Source organism: Aegilops tauschii, chromosome 5 (assembly GCF_002575655.3).
Source record: "Aegilops tauschii subsp. strangulata cultivar AL8/78 chromosome 5, Aet v6.0, whole genome shotgun sequence".
In the NCBI taxonomy this organism is placed as follows: domain Eukaryota; kingdom Viridiplantae; phylum Streptophyta; class Magnoliopsida; order Poales; family Poaceae; genus Aegilops; species Aegilops tauschii.
The window spans coordinates 457920184-457937528 of NC_053039.3; the positions used below are offsets into that span (position 1 = coordinate 457920184).

Consider the following 17345-nt stretch of genomic DNA (forward strand, 5'->3'; position numbering starts at 1 on the left):
TGTAACGCCCCGATAATCTTGCTACAGTAATCTCCCCCTGATGGTGGCCATGTCATCGTGATTACTATGCAAGTTGCCACTTGTTTGAAAATCAAATTCAAATTCAAATTTAATTTGCAAGTGTAATTTAAAGTTTCACCGATATGGTTGCAAAATAGTTCACCATTTAGCATTTAATCCATAACAAATAATTGTTAAGGAAAACTACATCACCACAATGCTAAATGGGCTATAGCGATTAAAACAATACCAATTCAGCCCATTTAATCACTTTTCCTATTATGAAAAATTCAAATGAACTCCTGAAATCACTAATTAAGGAGTACTCGTTGCAAAGAACACTCCACTTTCCCAGGTCGCGACAAGTGGCGCACATGCAGCGCGCCACTTGTCGCAACCTGGGAGTTTTCCCTTTTTTCGTAGATCTGTTTATTCAAAACGTTTTATCTCTTAAACCGGGCGTCCAAATCTCGAACCGTATTCACCATTGGATTCCTCGCGTCGAGATCTTCAAAACTAGATCCCATGTTGATAGGTTTTGACGAACTTTTTTTTCGCGAAAAAAAACGGACGAGAAAAACCGGGCGAAAAAACCGAACCGAGAGCACGGTTTTTTCCCTTTTCCGAAAGAGGCACGCCCGTGCCTCTCGTGAAATCACAACCGTGCCTCTCGTGGAAGCAAAATCGTGACTCTCGTGGAAGGAAAAAAAACAGAAAACGCGATTTTTTTCCGTTTCCGAAAGGCACGGCCGTGACTCTCGCGAAAGCACAACCTTGCCTCTCGCGAAAGCAAAACCGTGACTCTCGCGAAAGAAAGAAAAAACAAAAAACACGTGTTTTTTCCCTTTCCTAGAGGCACGGCCATGACTTTTGCGAAAGCACAACTGTGCCTCTCGCGGAAGCAAAACCGTGCTTCTCACGAAAGAAAAAGAAAAGAAAGCGCGTTTTGTTTTTCCCTTTTGAGAGGCACGGTGGTGACTCTCGCGAAAGCACAACCGTGCCTCTCGCGGAAGCAAAACCGTGACTCTCGCGAAAGTAAAAAAATAGAAAACACGTTTTTTTTCGTTTCCGAAAGGCACGGCCGTGACTCTCATTAAAGCACAATCGTGCCTCTCGCGGAAGAAAAACCGTGACTTTCGCGAAAGGAAATAAACACGTTTTTTTCGCAGAAAAAAAATATTCGGATTTTTTTTATCGAAAAGCGAAGAAAGACCGGGGGAAAACCATAACGTCGAAAAAACCCGGAAAAAAACCGTTTAAAAAGCCGAAAACGCATGCGAAAAAAAAACAAAATCCGAAGGGACCGTCCAGAGCGCGACACATGGCGAATAGCTGAGAGCGCGCCAAGTGGTGTTGATCGTTCCGAGGCTCTCGAAGGAGCGCTCGTTAACTAGTTGCTCCCATGAACTCCTATGTCTCCCAAACTTTTTGTGTCAGTACAAAAGATTGCAATATAATTAAATGCCCAAGCTCCATAATTTTGCAAAGTCATTTGATGGCTTATTTAATTGCAAATAGTGGTTGTTTTAAATGTCAGTAAAAGAAAAAGGAAAAAGGGGAAGCTAGCTACTGTGCTAATGGGCTCTTTCTACTACAGTGAACGGCCTAGCCCACTACCATGGCTTTTTCCTTCAACCTCTGTACAGGGAACAGAGACCATGGTGTGGTGGACGCGTGCCCGCCGTCCACGCCGACGATTGACGCCGTGTCGAGCATCCGACGAACCTCCCCGATGGATAAGAACACCCCGCACCCTCTGGACAAACCCTAGCGCCCACTTTCCCCTCCCCCTCACTCGCTCTCTTCTCCCCAACGCGAACCCGACGCCATCATCGCCACGGCCGACCTTGCCGGCGTGCTCCTCGTCGTCCTAGACGGCAAGGAGCTTGTCCAAAAGCTTCGTCTGCTTCTGATGCTTCCACTACGAGGATCGGTTCGAGCCGGGCGCCTCTACATCGCGGGGATCGAGCCCATCTTCAACCTCTGTTAGCCACCGTTCGACGCGTCGATCCGCGCATCTCCGACAGCCCCCGGCCTCGCCGAGCCCTCCCCAAGATCCGCTGTGAGCATCCGCACCCTTCTCCTTTCTGTAGAAGCTCATATTCAAGTTGGAGCTAACGCTAGCCGCCTCCGAGCTCCGCCGTCGCTCTGTAGCCGCCGTCTAGTTCGTCACCGTCGTTTTAGCCCATCTCCACGGCCATCCCCGCTTGTTTTGCGTGCATCGGACGATGTGACTCGTCCTGCTCGTCCGATAGGAGGTCGCGGCCGTCCTTTTGGTCGCCGGAGCCGCCGGTTCCGTGCGTCGCCGCCGCCGCCTGTCTCGCTCGCCGGCTGTGCTGCTCCTGGGCGGCAACCCCGTGCGCTGCCGCTGCTCTCCCCTGCGCGTGCGGCCTGCTCGGCCCTCCGTGCGCGCGCCCACGCAGGCCCACGCCGCGGCGTGCCCTTGCTCCCGCGCTCGCCTTGCTGCTCGCATACTGCTGCGGCTCTGCTAGTGTCGTTACTAGCTGCTTGCTTCTGCGGCTGTTGATTTGCTACTGCTGCTATGCCGCTGCTACTGCTCTGCCTTACTGCTGCTCCAGCCGCTACTGCCTAGTGCACCGCTGCCTAGTGCCACTGCTAGCTGCTACCGCCAAGTGCTGCTGCTGGTGGCCATGGCCGTGGTGTGTGTGAGTGCACGCGTGTGTGCGTGTGTGCACAACCAGCCTCACGGCTGTAACACCATGCTGGCCCTTGTTTAGTTATGTCTAGGCTTAGTTATTTTAGTAGTAATACTTTAGTGCTCAATTAGTCTAATAACAAATGACAAGTGGTCCCCTCTGTTTATTAGCTTTAATTAGTTGCTCTAAAAAGACTGAGTCGGTGACAAATAGGCCCCGCTGTTATTTAAGCAAATTTACCTAAACTACTAAGGTTAGAGTCAATGACATGCGGGCCCACTTCTACTATTCACTGGTTGACTAGTCTCTGCTGACTTGGTCAACTAGGCCCTCTGGCCCCATCTGCCAGCCACATGTACAGAATGCTGGGTAGACTTCGGTGTACCCATAGCATTTGCAGTTTATTTTTGAAATAATAATAATTTTCAGAAAATGCTTTAAACTTTGAAAATTCATATAAAATAAACTGTAACTCGGATGAAAATGTTTTCTATATGAAAGTTGCTCAGAAAAATCCAATGAATCCGAATATGCGGTCTGTTCATCTGTCACATGCTCCTAGCATGCTCAACATGGAACCGTCCCCTCTCTTTCATCTGTCCGAAAAAAGGCCAGACGCCGGGAAAACCCCTTCGGGCGTTTTCCCTCTCTGCTTGCAACGTGTAGTACCGCGTTAGAACACCCTAGTTCTGCATATCGTCATGTCATGCTTAGTGATGCATCTGTTTGCTTATATTTACTGTTTCTTCCCCCTCTACTCTCCAGTAGACCCCGAGGCCGATGATGCCCTGGTGATCGACTACGTCGACGACGACACTTCTTCCTTTTCAGCAGAGCTTCCAGGCAAGCCCCCCCTTTTATCATCCCGATATCGCCCATTCCATTCTCTCATGCTTGCATTAGATTTTGCTACTGTTATTGTTTGCTCCTATTCTCATGCATAGCCTGCTTTTGTAACCTGCTTATTGTACCTTACCTGCTTATGCTAAACTACTTAGTATAGGTTGGTTAGTGATCCATCAGTGACCCCCACCTTGTCCTTGTTGCCCCTGCTTCATCATCGAAGACCCGATCAACGGGATCGAAGACCAGGCCCCAGCACCGCACATCACTTTCCCCTTAGTTGCTCGACACTACTGGGTTTCTATCGAGTGCCGAGGGTGAGACCTCATCAGCACTTCTGATGTTAACCCTGTAGTGTAGCTATTCGATCGTGGTCATCGAGGGTGATTCCGCCCTGACCACTTTCGATACGGCTCTGTCGTGCAACCCCTCAAGTGTGAACCTCGAGGGTGGATCCTCTTACGTTCACCTTGATGATTACATCGAGTGGAATTCACCGGGGGTGATTCCTCGGGTTTTCCCCTTGATGTTTGGACACACGGATACTTGGACTTTACAACTGTTACTTGGAAAGGTGGGTCGACCCTGAGGGGTACCCGCGAGTGATGTGGAGATGGGTTGACCTGGAAGGTGCCCGCGAGATAATTACGAGGCGTGGCCGGGCATTCTTAGCCCTTGCCGCAAGTCCTCGAGACCACGCGAGATACCGACGGCGAGTGAGTGGTGCTGCACGCGCTTCTTGACCCCCTTCATCTGGCGCTCCTCCAACCGCAAGTATGCCACGAACTTGGGGAAGGAGGGCTCCGGTATGAGGGAGAGGTTGGAGGCGGCGTTACCGAAGTCCTCGTTGAGGGCGGCGGTGAGCGTGCTGAGGAGGAGGTCGTCATCAACGTTGGCGCCAATGTCACGAAGCTCATCCGCCAACGTCTTCAGGCGGCGGCAGTAGTCATTGATAGACTGATCATCCTGATGACAGTCAAAAAATTTCTGCTGCAAAAAACGCGGCGCTGAAGCTTGTTGTCGGTGAAGAGGCCGTTGAGCTTGACCCACACGGCGCGAGCATCATCACCATCGCTCACGACCGTGTGAAACAGGTCCTTCAAGATGGTGGTGAAGAATCACCGGATGAGCGTGGTGTCGATCGCGGTCCACTCGGAGTCGCCCACCATGGCGCGGGAGTCAACGAAGCCGTCAACGTGATCCACGAGGTTGTTCTCGCGGAAGTGCAGCGAGAAGTACGTCTTCCATGCGAAGTACGTGGCGTCGGTGGCATCGAGGACGACGGGGACGCGGTCGTGGATGTTGATGTTGCGGATGTCAGCGGGGTCCGGCCCGGCGAAGGGGTTGGAGTAGGAGGAGGCGAAGGAAGACATGGCGGCTCGGCGCGGCGATGCAAGCGAGCAGCGGCGCAGGTAATGCGATCGGGCAGGTGTGGCAGCGAGCGAGCAGCGTGGGCGTGGCTAGTACGGACGTGGCAGGGAGCGAGCGGGCGCACGGCAGGTAGCGAGCAGCGGGGCTGGTAGCGAGCGGCGCGGGGTAGCGAGCGATGCGGGCGTGGTTAGCGAGGCGAGCGCGGGCGGCTAGCGAGGCGGGTGCGGCTAGCGAAGCGGCAGATCGCGGCGGCTGGCGAGAGCGGGATCGAGCGCGGTGCAGGAGGGGAGGCGCGGTGCGGGGATGCAGCGGCGGCGTGGGGCGGCGGCAGCGGCCCGAGGCGGCGGCTAGGGTTAGGCGGAAGCGGGAGAGGACCGACTTGCGATAGATACCATGTAGAGAATGGTTTGATACATCTATATCTCATTGATCCATATCTCATTAAGTACTAACTTATGATATTGTGCACTACAAAAAATAGTATTCATCCATATCAGTTTAGACAAGTCATAGTGGGAGTAACATACTCCCTCCATCCTCAAATAAGTGGATGTTTTTTTCGGGTCCAAATAAGTGAATATTTAACATTTAAAATTTGTCCATAAAAGAGTGTCATTCATTTGACACTAATCTATGTAGCTACTATACCCTACTCACTACGGTAGCTCTTATGACTGGATCAGTTGGGATTTCCTAGGATAGACAATTCCAAAGTTAGGAATTCCTCAAAGAAGACAACTACGAACTCCTAGGACAAGTCTGAAGTTGTGACTTCCAAGGAGAGGGCAATTTCGAAGCTGGGATTTCCTAGGAGAGGACAAGTCTAGATGTACATTTCATGGAGAGTATGTAGCAAAAAATTACCACATTACAGGCTATGTCTATAAAAAATTACTATTTTTTTTAATTTTTCAAAAATCTATCAAAAAATTGGTTGGCTATTCCAAAAAACCCAAATGAGCGAACTATTGGGTGTTAACCAGGTTTATGCTAGGGTGGGGCCCACTCGTAAGTGTTGACCGTCAAGATCAATAACGTTGACCGTTAAGGCCCACATGTCATCCGCCCAGACCATTAGAAAAGCGAGTTAAACCCACCCAAACAGGTCAACTCCTCTGCACCCGACCTCTCCCCTCCCTCTCCCGAGTCTGTTCGTGAAGGGCACCGGACTGGGGCGCCGCCACCATGGCCGATGGCCGGGGCGCACGAGCCACGTCGTCCCATCTTCTGCAGCCAGCACCACCGCCGGACCATCCCCGGTGCTCCCTCCCCCCACTCCCCCCACTACTACAAAACAGCTATAGCCAAGTTACTAATGGCGCACTGTACATTTGGTGCGCCATTACTAAATACTAATGGCGCATCATGTGTTGATGCGCCATTAGTGTGCAAATACTAATGCCGCACCACATCCACGGTGCGCCATTAGTAATTTTTTTTAATTTTTTCAAAACTACTAATGGCGCACCGTGGGATGGTGCGCCATTACTAGCTCAGCTAGTAATGGCGCACCATCCCACGGTGCGCCATTAGTAATTATGTTTCAAAAAAAATTCAATTTTTTTATTTTTATTTTTAAACTACTAATGGCGCACCGTGGGAGTGGTGCGCCATTACTAGTTGAACTAGTAACTAGTTGAACTAGTAATGGCGCACCATCCCACGGTGCGCCATTAGTAACTTGGCCACCACTTCCACCGAATGCACACCCCCCACCCCCCCCACCCCCCCCCACCCCCCAGTTGGACCGCCTTTTCAGTTTTTAAAAAAATAAAAAAATGATGGAAATGTCAGAAAAATAAAAGAAAATAAGTTTCCCATGTGATATGTGGTCTAGTTGTTGTGAAAATTTACAAATATGAATTTCGACTTTATTTGCAAAATCTCTCGAAAATTTGTAAAATGGGCATAACTTTTGCATACGAACTCGGATGAAAAAGTTTTTTATATGAAAAATCATCTACTCGAAAAGTTACATCCGAATTTAACTGGGAGAACCCCGTTAAACATTTTCAAAATCCTCAAAAACCTAACAGAAAAAAGATACGGGGCTTTTAAGATCTGGAGAGGCAAAAAAATTCAAAAAAATTCAAACTTACTAATGGCGCACTTGCCCATGGTGCGCCATTACTATCTTCCCGCCTTCAAAATTCAAAATAAGTCAAAAAAATAAAAATAAAAAGTTACTAATGGCGCACCTGCCCATGGTGGGCCATTAGTATCTTCCCGCCTTCAAAATTCAAAATAAATCAAAAAAAATAGTAATGGCGCACCTGCCCACGGTGCGCCATTACTATGCCGTACATATGGCTGGGCGTGGTCCTCTCCTCCTTACCTCTTCATTCTTCTCCTCCACTCCATCTCCTCCTCTCCTCCACTCCATCTTCCCTTCTCTCCTCCACCATACTACCCTCCTCCTCTCCGGCGACCTCCTCCTCCTCCTCTCCGGCGACCTCCTCCTCTCCGGCGACCTCCTCCTCCCTCCTCCTCCCCTCCCCTCCCCTCACGGTTTCTCCTCCCTCCTCTCCGGTGAGCTCCTCCTCCCTCCTCTCCGGTGAGCTCCTCCCTCCTCTCCTCCCATCCCCTCATGGTTTCTCCTTCCTCCTCTCCGATGCTCCGGTAAACTCCTCTCCGGTGACCTCCTCCTCCTTTCCGGCGATGTAGGCGAGCGCCTCTCCGGCGACCTCCTCTCCGGCAAAAGAACACGGCAAAAGAACGTACAAGATCCAAAAACAGGAACAAAATTTGAAATAATATCGTGCAAAAAAACGAGCAAAAAATGGGCAAAAAATCGCGATCCAGATCCAAATTCAAAATTCAAAAATAGCGGCGCACGGTGGGGGTTAGACGGTGCGCCACTACTATTGTCCCGCCTTCAAAATTCAAAAATACTAATGGCGCACCGTGGCCTATACTAATGGCACACCAGTGGCCTATACTAATGGCGCACCGTGTCCTATACTAATGGCGCACCAGTGGTGCGCCATTAGTATACCAGATACTAATGGCGCACCACTGGTGCGCCATTAGTAAAAAATACTAGTGGCGTGGTGCTAGTGGCGCACCAGTAGTGCGCCATTAGTAGGCAAAACTGGTGCGCCACTAGTAGGCCTTTTCCTAGTAGTGCCCCCCGCAAGCTGCCGCCGGCCATGCCCACCAGAGCTCAGGCCGCCAACGCCTAGGAGCTCGAGCAGCTGTGCGCCGGCCATGCCCAGGAGCTCAGGCCGCCGCTGCTCCTCGGCCATGGTCCAGGAGCTTGGAGCGCCGTGCCCAGCGGCTGGAGCAGCCGCCGCCATTCCCATCCCAGCAGCTCGTGTCGCCGTGCCCAGGGACGATGGGAGCCGCAGCTTTCAGGAGGGGCAACAGCTCCATCGCGTTCAGCAGCTGCTGCGCCGCGTGCAACAGCCAGCACGCCATCGAGCTCCGCCGCCAGAGCAAGGCCGGCCGACGCGCACGGGTCCCTTCGTCAGCTCCGGCGGCGAGCTCGCCGGCAGGGACGGGATTGCCTTTTTAAAAATATTACAGGGACCCGATTGCTTTTTTACAAAAATTAAAGGGACCTGATTGCTTACATGTTTTATGTAGGGACCTGATTGCCTTTTATAAATAAATGGGACCCATTTGTCATAATTTGTCAATGGTCAAACTAACGGTCAACCTGACGAGTGGACCCAAGTTGTCATAATCCGAATCAATTTTAAACAACATGGTCATTTGGGTTTTTTGAAACAGCCAACCAATTTTGTGGTAGATTTTTCAAAAATTAAAAAAAGTGATAGTTTTTTTTATAGACATAGCCTGTAATGTGGTAGTTTTTTGCTATATACTTTTTCATGGAGCACCTAGCTGTATAGCTTTTGTTGCAAGTCATCTCTCTAGGTGATTAAATTTCCTTAGCTAGCTAGACCAGACGGAGCTCCCGCCGGTTGACAAAACTATAAAACTAAAAAAACGACATATCTCCACTATGAATCTCAAGACAGCTCATCCCAACATACTCCCTCCGTAAACTATTATAAGAAATGCTCTTATATTAGTTTACAGAGGGGGTATATTTCAAATGCAGAGAATACAATATTCAGAAGGTCAGCCATCCTAGCAACCAACGATGGAGCTGGATCTTTGAAAAAAAAAACCGGATGAACCTACAGGGTGGACAGTGTGGGCTGCGGCCCACCCTGAGATTATGGACAGGCCTATATACCATATGCAATTATAGATAGGCCAGAAAAAAAACATCCCCGTCCCCGCCTGCCTCGCTGCTCCCGGCCGTCCTCGCCGGACGTCCCGCCACCCGTAGCAACGGTAGGATTCAAGGAGCATGTTGCTAGCCTTTGCCACAGTCTCCGAGCTAGGTAGGTGTCTTTCTTGTGTGGTTGTGGGTGTAAGTTGAAGTTCCCTCGTCTCACGGTGAGAAGAGACCCTATGGCTGCAGAGGACCAAAACCCACTACAAAGCAACTTGTGCCTGCTTAGGTAAGCACGGCAACGGCACCTCTGATATGCACGACACTGGAGCGTTGACAATGGTGTCGTTAGAAAAATGTTCGACCAGCGGCTTGACGACAGCTTTAATCCAGAGACACCGACGGAGGCGAGGATGGCCACAGTAATGGCCAAAATGTACTCAATGTAATATCACAGCAATATCTAAGAGTATACATGCTCAGCAATGGCAGGGCTAACCCAAATGCTGCATCAGGTAGCTCATTTCAACTGTGCATTTTAAAAAACAGCGTACATCTCTCAGACGAGAGACTATGAGAGCTCCTTCATTTAAAATCCTGGTTAGGTCGGTGTGAAGTTGTCACGTGAGTTGCCTTGTCTTGCAGCCATGAGAGACCCCATGGCGGCAGCCACAATTGCTCCGGCGGCGACGACCAACACCCACACAAAAGCACCGTGAACACGCATCACTTGGTGAGCACGGGACCTCTGGTCTGTACGATGTTTGTGCCGACGTTGAACAGCGCGACGGATTCCTTGTTGGCCGGGAAGATGACGAGGTAGTCGTTCGCCGAGTGTTGGGCCAGGGGCTTTGGCTACGGCCTCGATCCAGAGCACAGAGGGAGGATCATGACGAAGGCGAGGTTGGCCACGGCAATGGCGAAGTAGACGTGCACGTACGGTAATGGCGAACTAGGGGCGACGGCTGCAGTGATCTTGTATTTCTGGGGGCAAAAGGCATGGCATTTATAGTGCTTTTGCAGTTCCGTTCGGTGTCTGAAAAGTGAAACAAAGAATTACTTAGCAGTAGCAAATTGCTTACTGTCGTGGCTAAAGCTTGGAAACTCCGACCATCGATGACACAGCACCAGGATAACCTCTTTATTATTAAGGTGGTCCGGTTTCTCCCAAGCTGTATAGTGAGATGTTTTTGTCATCAAGGAAGCATCCATGAACAAGAAAAATACATCAGCAATCCTAGCTACTTCTTCATCGGTTTGGTCGCCTGACACCATAATCACTTGATTCACAAGCCGTCAAAAGCCGGATGTGTAGTTCACGAAAAATGAATTGTCTAAAATTTGTCGATCAAATGTCGAGGAGTTATTTATTTGTTAGGGCACTAAGCATGACCAAAGTCTATCTGAAGCTATAAACAGGATCAATTCTGAGGGGGTGACGAAAATTTGTTGGTATAAACCCAGGCACTAAACCAACAGCTGTGCAATATTGCAGTTAATGCTGGATTCACGAAGAGAAGCCTTCCAAATTGAAATAGTTGGACTCTTATTCGCATTATACAATGACACAAGAAAGACTAATGGCCTCTTTGATTCAAAATATTCTTTAAGAATTATATTTGTTACAATTTTTTTGAGTTGTGCTTGCTTGAAAAACGTAAAGAAAAAAATCCTCATGAGCTAATTTGCATGCATTCTGAAAAAAGTGTCGAGTCTTCTTTTCTTGCGGGGTAGAAAACAAAGTGTCTAGTCTATGAAAAATTTCTTTTCTTCTGAGGTTATCATGGTCTATATAGCATTGCACATTTTGAAGTTGTGTTTGTACATGGTATTGCACTTGTATATGGCATGGATAAGCATAACTAAGTATGTGGTATGGAAAGGTGGTTATTAGTTAGGGTTTTATGATGGCAAGTATAGTGATATACTAGCTATTGTTGGAAAGGGGGGTGTTGCTGCACCAAATGCGACAACGATGACGTCTATACTATTTCTGCTAATGAAGGTTTTGACGGGAGAGCACACATAGGGTTCCAAAAAACCAGGCTCTACAACCAGGGTGAAGGCTTGCCTTCATACATGCAGTATTGTTCTTCTCACTGGTTGCCATTTACATCCATTGAATCGCTTCTCATCTACACCACTACTATAGAACAACCGATCACTAACGGGTCACTAAAACCTTTGGCTGAAGGCTTTGGCTGCGGACCGTCAGGAGTTATCCCTCTGTGCTGAGTCTGTCGCCACTAACAAACTAGAGGAGGCGATAAAGCAGTGACAGTCCGACACATAAGTGAAATTATTCTAGTGTGCGATGGAAAGCAAGCTGTAGAAGTCGTTGCTCACAGGTTCATGTGTTCAGCCCATCAGTAATGTTTTTTCCACTAACAAGTTTGCAATTCTTGGATTCTAAGTGATAAAAGTAATAGGGGACATGAAAATTGGTAGCACTAGCACTGGCTGCACTGCCAATGGTGGGTTTTTGCACTAGCAGCAGATACCAGTAGGTAACAGGTCACCACTGACGGCCTCTGAGCATCCCGTTAGTGGTGATATGTTTCCTAATGCTAGCAGCTAGGGCTGCCCCAGTCGCACTGCTTCTCAGCAACCCCAGATGTCGAGGGAACACACTTCATACATAAGATCAATAGACACATAGCATTGCACACACACACATATATACACACGCAAATATTGGAAAATTAAAATTCACAATATGGGCACATAATCAAACATTCATCACATACATTCACATAGAGATGTATTGATCCACGCCATAACCCAAATTATCTTTGTGCTTTGTCGCTCTTGAACTACGACTTCTAGAAGAATTCACGAGAAGACATGTCATGTCTTTGTTCTTTAGGAATTCCTCTTGATATAGGCCCCTCCTTCTCATGTTTCTAAAGAAGAAGAAACCTTCGTTGATGAAATTTTTGATATTCATAAAGTCCCATAGTTTTCCTAATTTGGTGTGTACAAATGAGTCAAGGTAAGAACCATTTTCCAAGTGGTGATGATTATTAGAAAAAGCAATAATCACTGCATTCATCTAAGAAGAAGGTGATGTAAGGAGAAAAGCCTAGGACCATATAAGAGATAAAATTGAGTTAAGTTAAAGCACTAAACATGGGTTGAAGGGCATGGTATGAAGTCATTATATTTTTGTCACTTCCATGCATGCACAATGTAATCGCCAAGAGCCTTATTTTCATTTTGTCCTCTTAATTTGACTTGGAAGAGTGTTCATAGTCTGAAGATTGACATGTCTAATCTTTCCAATGGTACATTTCCCACAAGTTGATGAAACTGCATGGAATATTTTCATGCCATGCACACCAGAGAATGGTAATTGTAAGGCAGTTTGAATGGTATGCAATCCACATATTTTATGTGAAAAAGAAGATGCCGTCCTCTAATTTTATTAGTGAAACCAATGTCTTCCATCCTTACAAGTGCCTACTCTAAATAAAAGGAGAGGGAAATAGCAGTATATAATCCACATATATCTCTAGCTCACCTCAATGTAGCATGTACAACTTATGAAGAGTTTGTACCTCCATTCGAGCCTTTTTCTTTATAATCCATCCTCGTCGAGAAACAACATGCCTTTGATGTATTTGGCAAGTGACCTCTGCATCTTTTTCAATATACCAGGAATGATAAGACCTTTATGCCACTTAAAGATGTTGATTTCTATGATGTGAAAGCCCATTATGTTTTTCTTTTTTCTTCACGGTCTTGAGGTCCTGACCACTTAGGAGGTATGGCCTCTGTCGTGGCATGCATCACTATAGTAGGGTGGAAGGAGACATACCCTTTTTGGTTTGGTTGTTTACTGCTAGTGGCGGAGCCAGGATCTAGAGTTTGAGCCAAATGAATGAAACTCTTTATAGGATCAAGGGCCAAACCATGTACTGTTGAATTTCTCCTCATATTCAAAGATATTGAGAGGATAAGTAAGTACTTAGTAGGTCATGGCGGGAGCCGTGGTCCTTGCCAACCCCTTGTCTCTGCCACTATTTAGTGCCTACTTGATCAGCATGCGAGAGTGCATACATAGATCTTTGTCCCCGCAAAATGATACACGCTCTTGCCTCTTTTCTAGAAGGAATGGTATCGTCTCTCTTCTTCAATAATGACAATGAGTTTTTTGCCTTTTTCTTACAACGAAGCATCAAGGGGATTCAAATACAATCAACACACCCAACCTATGCATGATTAGGATGCAGACAACCAACAACGCCGCACACACAACGAATCACGCTATATGAAGATCTAAGACCCTACGAACCTTCGCGACAACTGCCTAGCAGCGCAAGATCAGAACGGCACGCACACGCCTGAGTGGAGGGCCGCCTCATTGGGACTCAGAGCCTAACATTGCTGCCCATGTACCTGCGAGCAGATCGCGGCTACCGACACCTCACCACCAAAGCCCGCCAATCTAGTAAAAAATGTCACCACAGTCACTGCATAACCATAGTCTCTGCCTCAAGCTTCGTCAATAGATCGCATCGTCGTCGTCGAAGGCAACTGTAGCAAAGACCTCCCTCCGTGATTTCATCAACCAATGTTGAGGCTTAGCTTAGCCACTACTCTCCAGCAGCGGCAAGGGACAGGGAGGACAGAGAAGTTGGAGTCGGCGGCTCACTTTGGGTGGCGGAGGCTGTTGGGAAGGGAGGACAGTAAAAACTAACCCTAAATGTAATTATGCAACATCAAAACAAGATGTCCTATACTCCACACGCTGAATCTCAATACCACATGTTTCCAAATTTACATTTCAAGCAGCTCGCCTTCGCTAAATCTCTAGCTAAAAGTGTCCTCGCCAGCTAGTTGTCATGTGTGTTCTCTCGTCTTGCAGTGACAAGAGATCCGATGGCCGCCGCAGCAGCTGCTCCGGTGATGAAGCCGGCGACAATCAACACCAACACCATAGCACCGTGCTGCCCATCTGGTGGACGCGTTACTTCGGCAAGCACAACAACTCCAATCTGTACAACAGTCCTGCCGACGGAGAAGGTGACATCCATCAGCGTGAGGGCTTCCGCGGCCTGGATGATGACGCCATCATCGGGCGAATGCTCTACCATGGGCTTGATGACAACTTTGATTGAGAGAGATCGGCCGAACACGAGGTTGGCCAGAGTGACGGCAAAATAGACGTGCACATCCATGGGGGTTGGTTACAAAGAAGAAACCTATAGGCCCGAGGTGCAATGGTAAAGTGGGTTACGGTGAAAAGTGCCATATATATGGACCAGCTGCGTAATTTTTCTCTCTCCATTGTTTTGATTATTTATGGTGTATTTATAGAGAGCTCAGCAGCCAGCTATCACGCTTTGCCACCTTGGTTCGGTGGCTCCAAGGGTGGGTGTGGTGTTTCATTTGTATTGATTGCGCGCGTACATTCCCAAGCATAGGTAGGGTTCTTTTATGTTATGAATAAGGTTAATTAACGGACACAAACAACAAAGTCCTTGGCTTTATCACCTAACATGAGTAACTATGTAAATAGAATATGGAGCAACTAAGGACGTCGGTAAACAATGATGAACACTAAAAAAACTATGACGAACAACAACAAACAAGTCAGAAACGAACACATACATAATGTGGAGCAAGTAAGGGTGACAACAAACATGAACAAGAAAGCCCTTGGAAAAACTACAAAATTACAACACAATCCTTTTTAGTTGTCTTTGTTCTAGCTCAGTATCCAAGATAGTTTTGGACCTCACTGTAATTCGAAAGTGCTTTCAGAATCTGGTCTACTGAGAATTCCCTAAATTGTCAATAAATTTTGACCTAATTTACATTTTTTGTATTTGGCCTGAAATTTTGATGTACAATATAAGCGTGCGCATCCATGGCCTGGGTACAAAGAGTGCCGGGATGAAATGGCAAATGGGTCAGAAAGAAAATTAGGATATATATGAAGGTGGTGCATAATGTTTTTGTGTGTGAAATTATGAAGATCATTTATGTCTGTCTTTTCTGAGAGCTTACCCAACTCTCACTTAATGTGCCACATTGTTCGGTGTATCCCAAGGTGTGTGTGTGGCCGTGTGGAGTTTCATTTGTATCGATTGCATCCATACAGTCCCAAGCATTAGTTGAGTTGTTTGTTGTCTTTTTTAAGGAATGTGGTAGTGTAGGTCGTCTATACAACATGTTTTCATTTTTAACAAGGTGGATGACGTATATATGTTCATTGGTTTTATGGCCTAACAAATTAATAGAGGATTATTATTAGAGGATTTAAATAAAGCTCTTGAGTTTTATTATTAGAGGATTTAAATAAATAGAATAGAATATGAAGCGTCTAAGGACATTCTGTCAGCAGTGAAAAACACAAACAACAAACTCCTCCACTTTATCCCAAACATAATTAATTAAGTGAACAAAATGTGGAGCAAGCAAGGGTGTTGTTCTTTAAATGGCAACGTAGATGAACAACAAATTCCCCAGGAAAACTAAAAAATCACATCAAAGTCCACTTTTGTTTATCTTTGTTCTAGCTCCAACATCGAAGGTTAAAAATGTCAAAAACAGAAGAAAAAAATTAGACCTCACCAAAATATCAAACATGTTTTCATTTGATCTAGCAGAATTAACCATGTTTTAATTACTTATGACCTCCACCACAAAAACAATAATTAGTTATGACCTAATTAAAATTTGGCTTGAATTTCTGTTTCCGAATCCGGCCTTAAATTTTAAGGTTACCAAATAGGCATGGACATCTTGTTGGCTGGGAACAAAGAAGAACTTTAGAGGGTCGGGGTGCAATGGTGAATGGGTCATGGAGAAAACTAGGAGTTGCATGTATGGAGCTGGTGCATAAATTTTTTCTTCACTTTCCACCTTGGTTCGGTTTTTCCCAAGGTGTGCGTGTGGGGTTTCATCAGTATCAATAGCGCGCATACATTACGAAACATAAATTGAGGTAGTTTTTTTCCCTTTTAAGGAATGTGGTCCGGTCGGTGTCTAGAATGATTTTTATTTTTAACAAGGTGCAAGGTATTTTTTTCACTAGTTTAATCACCTAACAAATTATTTAATCAAGCATGTGGAGTACAGAATGGTAACGAACAAGCAAAACAAAGTCCTTGGTTTTATCGCCTAATGAAATTAATTAAGTAAATAGAATGAGGAGCGGGACGTCTTTAAGCATTGACAAACGTGAACAACGAAGTCCCCGGCTTTTTGCCTAGATTAGATAAGTAAATACAATGTGAAGAAATTACATTGGTAAATGGTAAAAATGAAGTCTACATGAACATCATGCAATGGTAAGTGGGCATATACTATTTTGCGATGTTAACAAAATGATTTATCACACTGTGTTTAGAGCTTAGCCAGCTGCAACTTAATTTACCACCTTGGCTCAGTGTCTCCAAGGTGTGTGCGCGGATTTTCATTTTTGTCGATCACATATGTACATTAGAAGCACAATTTTATTTTGTCATCACGAAGCAAACACAAAATGGGAAATACAGGAACTCCAACATCCCTTGGTAAACTCCTTTACTGTTCTTTTAAATAACAGTTATCTGTCCACAGGTTTTATCACCTAATAAATTAATTAAGTCAAAAAAATGTGGAGCAAGGAAAAATAACAAACATGAATATATAACGAAGTCCTCAGTTTTAATAACAATAACAAACACGAATATATAAGCATGTGGAGTAAGGAACGACCTTGTTAATTGGTATACTGGACACAAATAAAAAAGTCATCAAAGGAACCTCAAATTTATATGAAGGCCCTGTAGCTGTATTTGTTGTACCTTGATCCAACAATCATGGAGAACAACTAATCTCTGTAAACAATGTTAACCTAAAATATTTTCAAGAGGGTCATCTATCATAAGAGATGAGAATGTAAAGCAATTATGCATTACTCACAAGCAACACATGCTTTCAACCAGTTGCTTCCTCGTTAGACCGTCTCAGAAGAAGGCTGGTAATTAATGACCATGGAAGAACAAAATAAGATAACGATAAAAAAAACCACCGCTACTATTACGTCCTCTACCGCACCATCATTTGCTGATCAAGAACAAACATAATATTCTTGAGTTTGAAGGACACATGAAGGTAAAGATCAAGTTCAAAGAGAAACGTGTGATTCCTCACGTGTGTCCCTACACCCTCTATGAATAGTAAATTCAAAAAAAAATCTGAAACTTTGCGACATCAAATATGGTCAAACATTGTAGGCACTTGCAAGTTTTCATAACGAAATATCATGTATAGAATTGGAAGCATGCATTTCAAAT

At 46.1% G+C, this 17345-nt stretch overlaps 1 long non-coding RNA gene across 1 annotated transcript; it reads left to right on the forward strand.

The window, feature by feature from the left end:
- The first annotated feature begins 1753 nt into the window (after positions 1-1753).
- Positions 1754-14552, forward strand: LOC141022133 (uncharacterized). The gene is made up of 3 exons (XR_012183067.1): positions 1754-2062; positions 3423-3500; positions 13925-14552. It is a non-coding gene; the product is annotated as an uncharacterized lncRNA (long non-coding RNA).
- Positions 14553-17345: the final 2793 nt, after the last annotated feature.